Source organism: Pan paniscus, chromosome 6 (assembly GCF_029289425.2).
Source record: "Pan paniscus chromosome 6, NHGRI_mPanPan1-v2.0_pri, whole genome shotgun sequence".
Taxonomy (NCBI): domain Eukaryota; kingdom Metazoa; phylum Chordata; class Mammalia; order Primates; family Hominidae; genus Pan; species Pan paniscus.
Genome location: NC_073255.2, coordinates 192386592 through 192394866, shown reverse-complemented (window position 1 = coordinate 192394866; position 8275 = coordinate 192386592). Strand labels below are relative to the sequence as shown.

The following is an 8275-nucleotide window of genomic DNA, read 5'->3' as shown; positions in this document are numbered from 1 at the left end:
TGAGGAAAGCTCCCCGGTCCAGCAGGCTCACCTTTCACACAACTGTACCTCATCCCTGAACCTCGCCTGTACAGTCCAGCCAGCCCACTGCTGCTGTGCTCCCAAAGGGACGGGGACAAAACATGACAGAGGCCATGGGGCCTGAGCAGGCAAAGGAGTCCTTTACAATTTCTCTTCAGCATGAACCGGTGACATCCCACAGGACAACAAAGACTTATCATGCGAGTAGCTCAAGAGCAGACACAGAACGCCAACTCAGATGTGTCCTTGCATGGGCGCTGGGTGAGAGGAGAAGGCAGGTAAGGCCTCAGCCTTCTGAGCACGAGCGGCCAGCCCTGCCAGGCAGTTGACCCAGGCAGTGGCAGCAGAGGTCCCTGTCCCAACCCCTCCCCCAGGGTTTCCCCAGCCCTGGGAAGCCACCACTGGGGAGATGCTAGCACCCTCATGTTGGTGCCCCTCCTCCCGTGGTCATGAAGAAACAGCAAGCAGGCTCTGACCTCTTGAGGACACACTGGGGAGCAAAAGCAAGAGTAATCAGCGAGACGGGCCGGAGTCCAGCCCGCAGCACAGGGCTCGCCCAGGTGCTCCCTGCTGAGTCTGAGTCCAGCCAACAGCAGCTTGGAAATCAACTGACAAGTTGCTGATCTGAGAGTTATCCATGGTCCCAGGTAACCTGGAAACTGGTGTAGGTCAGAAGAGACACCCACAGACCTATATTGAGAGAAAAGGGGAGTCAGAAGGTATTTAACATTTTTTAACAATTGTGACGTTAATTGTGATGCTCATCAGTGCAGGTCCCAGGAGGTGGCTGCCTGGAGAGTGGATCTGATGAGGATCCCACAGTTCCTCCTGCCCACAGCCCTCCCCGCCAGCCTCAGGGTCCCCTCCCCAACAAGGGTCACTCCTCCTGACCAAAGGAAAGGACAAGATGCTGACCGCAGGGTCCCTGCTGAAACCATGTCTTTCCTGGAAAGGGAAAGAAGGGCTGCCACACCCTTGACTCCACTTACCTATGAGCAGGGACACGCCACTTCCTCGGGTTCAAATCCTAACTCAGCCACTTACTGGCTGTGTTGGGGGGTTAAAGAGCTCGTTCATATAAACCCCTTCTATGAGAGTCTGCCGGGCACATGGCCGGCCTTAGGCCTTTGTCTGTGGTTATGATTGTTATCTTCGTTAGTCATCACTTAGAGAGAGATGTGCAGAGCTGCCGTGACGTGGTGTGGAAGACAGCAGAATCAGCAAACACTGAGTTAGAATAGTCGAGGTCAACGGCACAGCTGGGGGTGTGCATGAAACGGGAAGGGGCCACAGCCAAAGGGGCCTCAAAGAGGAGGAAGGCAGGGAGAGCCGGGGAAAAGTTGCCATCCAGCGGGGAGCCCATGGGAACACACGATGGAGGGCCCTGGATGGCCCAAGTGCCTGCCGTGCCTCCTGGACCCCCAGCTCCTCCTCTAATAAGCTGTGCTGCCTGCCCTGAGGGGGTCAGACAACTCCTCGGAGCTGGGTTCCCTGGAAGGCCCAGCCATCACCCTTCCACCTAAATGGAGGCCTGCAAATCACCAAGGCCTCCTTGGTCTCAAAGCTTGGAGCCAGCAGGACATGCAATTGCCTGTGAGCACAGAGCAAGACCACAGCTGGGCCAAACGGTGGCCGCCTCAAAATATGATGTGAGAGAGACTGGCAGGGCCCGCCTTCCCCAAATCATCCACGACATTTGTGAAAACCCCACCACGACGGCTTCATCCCTGTGGATTCATCCTACCACTGTCAGGTGTCAGGAGTCCCTGCCACACGCAGGTTTATACACTGTTGCCTAAACTCTCCAGATTCATCTGAAGCGAGCTCATCACAGCCGCTGTAAGCCCCTACCCTCCACCCTGTCTCTTACCTGGCAGGACACTCATGCTCCACGTGTCTGCAAGCCTGGACCTCAGCCTCAGTGCTCCTTCTCCTCTGCGGCACCCCGTCCCCCCGGCTCTGATGCTTCACTTCCTCCATGTTTCTTGAACCTCCCCTTTCTCCCAGCCTACACGAGAATCTGGACACCACCGGCCCGACGGCCTCAGAGCCGGGTCCCCAGGCAGGTTCCGGAGGATGCCCTCTGCTCATCCACCCTCTGCAAAGGCCCCCAAGCATCCTCTCTGTGAGGCTGCACCCCGCAAAGCTGGCATTTGTCTTGGCCCTAAATGGCCGAATATTGTCTATTTCACGTGGTTCAACCCATAAGCAGTGGAGACGACTGCAGAGGTCCTGTTTGGAATCCTCAGTAGCTCCATTTGCCAAGCTGCTTAGCTACCTAGCTCCAGCCTGTCCTTCCACACTACCCGGCAGCATGAAACATGCAGCTTCCAGAACTCTCCCTGCATTTCGTCTTGGCTGTGACTTGGCTGTGCAGCCCTTCTGCCTGGCCTTATCCACATGTTCTCCTCTCTCTTCCCATTCATCCTTAAGACCCAGCCTAGCTGTCACCTCCTCCAGGAAGCCTTCCTTGACCAACTGTCATCCACAGTAAGTAGTACCCGTGCTCCTAAAGCTTCCCTGGGATTAATATTGCACTGATCACATTGGCTTCAGTGATGTTTTTCCTTCCACTTCCTGCTCTAGTGTAGAACTCACAGGGCGGGGACAAGGTTTTCATATCCCCAGCACGGGGAACAGCAGCCCTTGGTTAACATGTACTGAATGAATCACAGGAAGTGGTGGCTGGAGCTCATTCACACTAGCATGTAAATGACTAATATACATCCTTTCCCGAAAACAACCTTTGATGGAGGAGAGGAAGGGGAAATCCCAGAGCCCCGGGCAAGTGAAGCCAGGGAAGCAGCCCCACCTGGAGAGGGACAGGTCCAGGGAGTTGGGAGGCCCAGCTTCAACCCTGGTTATGAAGGTGGGCTCGGTTCTGCACGCCTCCTAAATGGCTTGGGTGGAGGGAATCGGGGTTCCTATTTGAACAACTGAGAGGCCCTTAAGGCAGTTGCTAAATGGAAAACTTCTCAAAGGGACTGGGAAACGTGGTCAGCTCTGGAAATCGGAGCATCCAAGCAGGAAGCAGCTGAGCAGGTGAACTCCAACTGCCTCTGCTCCGAGCGGCTGGCTTCCCTGCAAACCGCAGTCCTGCCCCCACGCCCACGCACACTGCGGATTGGCACTTCACACAGACTAATTAACAAATAGCAGGGCGATTAAATCACGCAGCCCGTGGTATTTTCCTAACTCCTCTCAGTGGCGGCAGAGCATGAAAGTGAAATCAGGAGCTCTCCCCAGAGGCCCCGCTGCCGACCGCAGGCCACTCTTCAGAAGGAGCAGCAGCCACCGAAGAGGCACAGCCCTCATGCACTCCAGAGACCATGGGCAGCTGCCTCCATGGCCGTGTCTTGCCCTGTCTCCCCTCCCAGCCCTGGGCTGGCTCTGGCCCCCGAGGAGTAGAGAGCAGGTCCCTGTCACTGTGGCTTTCCTTGCTTTCTGTCCCTGGGTGTTGCCCCTTGTGCCGAGCTGCTGGCTGCCCCCCTCAGCTCCCACCCACCTCCTCTCAGGGCACAGCTGCTCCAAAGCTGCCCCTGTCCTTCCTCCCCTTGCTCCTGGCATGCACACTGGGTCCCGCCTGGACACTCACCCTCTTGGTTATCTTCTCTCCTGCTGGTCAAGCACCCCTTTCTGCTGGGGTTCATCTCCTCTGAGCTCTGTCCTCTTTTCTTTACACGGCAAACAGAGGACACAGCTGCCCCTCGTTCAAATGCCAGGAGAGGGCTCCCAGCCAGCATTCCAGACAGAACACTCCAGGTGCTCCGTGACACACGGACAGATCCTTGCAGAGAAGTGAGACGTTCTAGAGCCTGGACAATTCCATAAATGGCCGTGAGGACTTTGCTTTAAGGACTTTGCTCTTGGAAGCTGGATTTTCCCTCTATGAGTTAGAATTCCATGACAACATGGCACCCAAAACACAGATGCTGTTTACCTCTGTTCATACAGTCAAGCTCATTAAAATTCATTAAAGTCACCGACTATCATTCTACTGAAAATCACTTATAACAAATCAGACTTACAACAGATTTTGATGTTGCATAGTATTCAATTTGATCAAATCAGTCAAGACATTGAAAGCTCCCATAAGGGGAAGAAGGAGGGTGATGTAGAAATATAAAGGGGTAAAATGAGGGTACAATGGCCAGAGTGCAGAGTGCGCAGAAACCGGAATTCACCTTCCTGAAGGCCAGCTCAGGGCAGGATTCTAACACACACACACACACACACACGCTCAGGCATGCATGCACATGTACACACGCATGCACACATGTGCACATGCATGTACATAAGCACACAGTGGCTTCACATTGCTGCATGATGACTCCTTTCTGACATGAAAACGCTACTTTGCACTTTTCGCCCTCTCCCTAACTATGAATTCCTGCATACTTATCCCCAGAAATTAGAATTCACATGGCAGATAATAGAATTTCTGCCAATTAGTTCACTTATCTAACAAGGTAGGCTCTTTCTCTACTGGAAATGGTCATCTGTAGGTTATCATAACATTTCACGTGGGCTTCTTCCGGGGAACGGGAAGGAACAAGGACAGTCAGCAATTGTCTCCAGAGCATTGCCTTGCTGGTTTAAATGCTCCAGGAAGTGTTTGCCGTGGGACCAACGGCAGGTGGGGGCACAGGTGGACTGTGCTGGGGGCAGGAGGGGCTGCCTGGGAAGGTAAAAAGGAATGGGAAGAAAGAGAGGGACTATCCCAGCGAGGAGCAGTGTGATCTTGATACCTTCAATGCCTGTGAGCCAAGCATTCAGGATTTATTTCTACCCCAATTATCCTAAGAGAGGCAATGGCCTCATTCAATGCCGTGGAGAAATGGGCTCTAGCTCCTAGATGACAATGGCGGCCAGCCTCTGCGGATGGACAGGAGAGCTGCCAGAGAGAGCCAGGGCCATCCTAGTGGCGGTTGCGAGCCTCACCCCAACCCGCTCCAAACCCACCCCGGAGGCAGGTGCTGCCAATGCCATGTAAAGCACCTGCTGAGGTCTGGGAAAGGCCACGCCCATAATCACGGCAGGGCGTTTGTTGTGCTTTTGAGAGTCAGCCCATTACTCCTGCTGAGACGCCAGCATCTAAGTGCACCAAGAATGCTGTGACTAAGGGCTATTAACTGGGTGGCCCTAGTTGGACTGGATAAATTGCCTGACTCTCAAAAAGTTCCCTATCTTGTTCCTTTCCAAAGGGTAAGTGTAATGTAGACGTGTGTCATCATTCGTATTGGAAGACACGCTGGCCGCTTCACTGAGTCAGGCTTTCACTGAAACATAATAGCTACTCACCTCCGAAAACAGAAACTATACTGCACTACACTATTCCATATTATACTCTGTGGTGCTGTGCCGCGCTATACGGTGTAATATTATACTGGACTACACTGTATTATGCTATACTATACTACACTATGTTATACTATACTACACAATACTGCATTATACTGTGTGTACTACACTCTCCTATGCTGCACTACACTATGTTATACAACACTATACTATACCATGCTACGCTATACTACACTACACCACGCCATATTGTATTATCCTCTACCACACTGTGTTATGCTACAGTACACTACACTATGCCACACTATGCCATATTATACTATACCATACTACATTCCACTACACTACGATATGCTACACTATGCTATGTTATATTATACCACACTATATTATGCTACACTATAGTACACTTGCTACACTATACTGTATCATACTATACTACCCATGCTATACTATGCTATAAAACAATACACTATGCTATGATACACTATGCTATATTATACTATACTGTGCTCTATTATGCTACACTATTCTACCCTATATACGCTATACTATACACTATACTGTGCTATATACACTATATTATACAGTGCTATTTTATACTACACTGTACTATATTATGCTACACTATGCTATGCTATATTATACTATACCACACTATGTTATGCTACATTATACTATACAATGCTGTATTTTACCATACTGTACTATGTTACACTACACTACACTATGCTATGTTATGCTATATTATACTATACCACACTATATTACACTACACTACACCACACTATGCTACATTATACTGTACCATAATATATTACACTACACCACACTATGCTATGCTATGCCACATTGTACTGTACCGTAGTATATTATACTACACTACACCACACTATGCTACACTATGCTACATTATACTGTACCATAATATATTACACTACACCACACTATGCTATGCTATGCCACATTGTACTGTACCGTAGTATATTATACTACACTACACCACACTATGCTACACTATGCTACATTATACTGTACCATAATATATTACACTACACCACACTATGCTATGCTATGCTACATTATACTGTACTGTAATATATTATACTACACTACACCACACTATGCTACACTATGCTACATTATACTGTACCATGCTGTTTTTACACTACATCCCACTATCCTACACTATGCTATATTATACTGTATAAGCCTATATGCTACACAATACACTATGCTACACTATACTATACTTTCTTATAGTGTACTATACTATGCTACACCATGCTAAACTTTACTATACAATGCTATATTACACTATACTGTACTATATTATGCTATACTATGTATGCTATACTATATTACATTATACCACACTATATTATGCTACATGATACTACACTGTGCTATGCTATACTATACTGCATTATATTATGCTACACTATACTACGCTGTGCTACACTATGCTATATTATACTCTTATACCATACTGTAGTGTATGATTCTACACTATACAGTACTATGCTATGCTACACTATATTATACTGTGCCTCACTATATTATGCTACACTATACTACACTGTGCTATATTATACTATACCACACTACATTATGCTACAAGAAACTACACTATGCTACACTATACCATACAATGCTATCTTACACTATACTGTACTATATTATGCTACACTATGCTACACTATGCTACATTATAGTATATACCACAGTATACTACATTAAACGATACTACACCATGCTACACTATACCATACAATGCTATCTTATAGTATACTGTACTATATTATGCTACACTGTGCTACGCTATGCTAGATTATACTATACCACAGTATATTACATTAAACGATACCACACCACGCTACACTATACTATACAATGCTATCTTATACTATACTGTACTATATTATGCTACACTATGCTACGCTATGCTACATTATACTATACCACAGTATATTACATTAAACGATACCACACCATGCTACACTATACCATAGAATGCTATCTTATACTATACTGTACTATATTATGCTACACTATGCTACGCTATGCTAGATTATACTATACCACAGTATATTACATTAAACGATACTACACCATGCTACACTATACCATACAATGCTATCTTATACTATACTGTACTATATTATGCTACACTATGCTACGCTATGCTAGATTATAGTATACCACAGTATATTACGTTAAACGATACTACACTATGCTACACTATACTATACAATAGGTGTTGTCAGGGCCCTGTTCCCTCGGAGGCTCTGGATGGAATGTCCCCTCAACCCTCCCAGCTTCTGTGGCTGCCGTCGGTCCTGGGAGTCAGCAGGCTTGCAGCTGCACGGCTCCCATCTCTGCCTATAGTGCTATGCTATACTATATTATATCATATTGGACTACACTATATTATGCTATGCTATACTGCACTGTGCTATACAACACTACACTATACGATACCATGCTGTACTACACTACACCACGCCATACTATATTATACCCTACCACACTGTATTATGCTACACTATGTTGTGTCGTTGTGTCATATTCTACTGTACTTGGTATAGCACTTGGTAGAGTGCAGTGTAGTATAACAGCATGCTGTAGCATTGCCGTTATGTGGCCTTCTCTCTGTGTGTCCATGCGCTCTTCCCTCCTTAGCAAACACAGTCATTGGATTAAGGGCCCATGTAAAGACCTCATATTAACTTGAGCATATCTGGAAAGACCCTATGCCCAAATAAAGTCACATTCATAGGTACTGGCATCAGGATGTCAGCATAGTTTTAGGGGGATACGATTCAACCCACAACACTGAGAGATTATCCCAGAAGCACCTCTGTCCTCCCCTGTCCCTAGAAACACTGTCACCCTGACAGGATAGGTGCCCCTGGGGAGGGGAGGCAGGCACCCTGTGGCTTTCCTCCAGGTA

At 47.7% G+C, this 8275-nt stretch overlaps 1 long non-coding RNA gene across 1 annotated transcript; it reads right to left on the bottom strand.

Annotated features, from left to right (window-relative positions):
* Nucleotides 1–255: 255 nt before the first annotated feature.
* Nucleotides 256–2337, bottom strand: LOC100985556 (uncharacterized). Its single transcript, XR_004672750.2, has 2 exons — nt 1892–2337; nt 256–711 (listed from the first exon to the last, which is right to left on the bottom strand). It is a non-coding gene; the product is annotated as an uncharacterized LOC100985556 (long non-coding RNA).
* Between the last annotated feature and the right edge of the window lie 5938 nt (nt 2338–8275).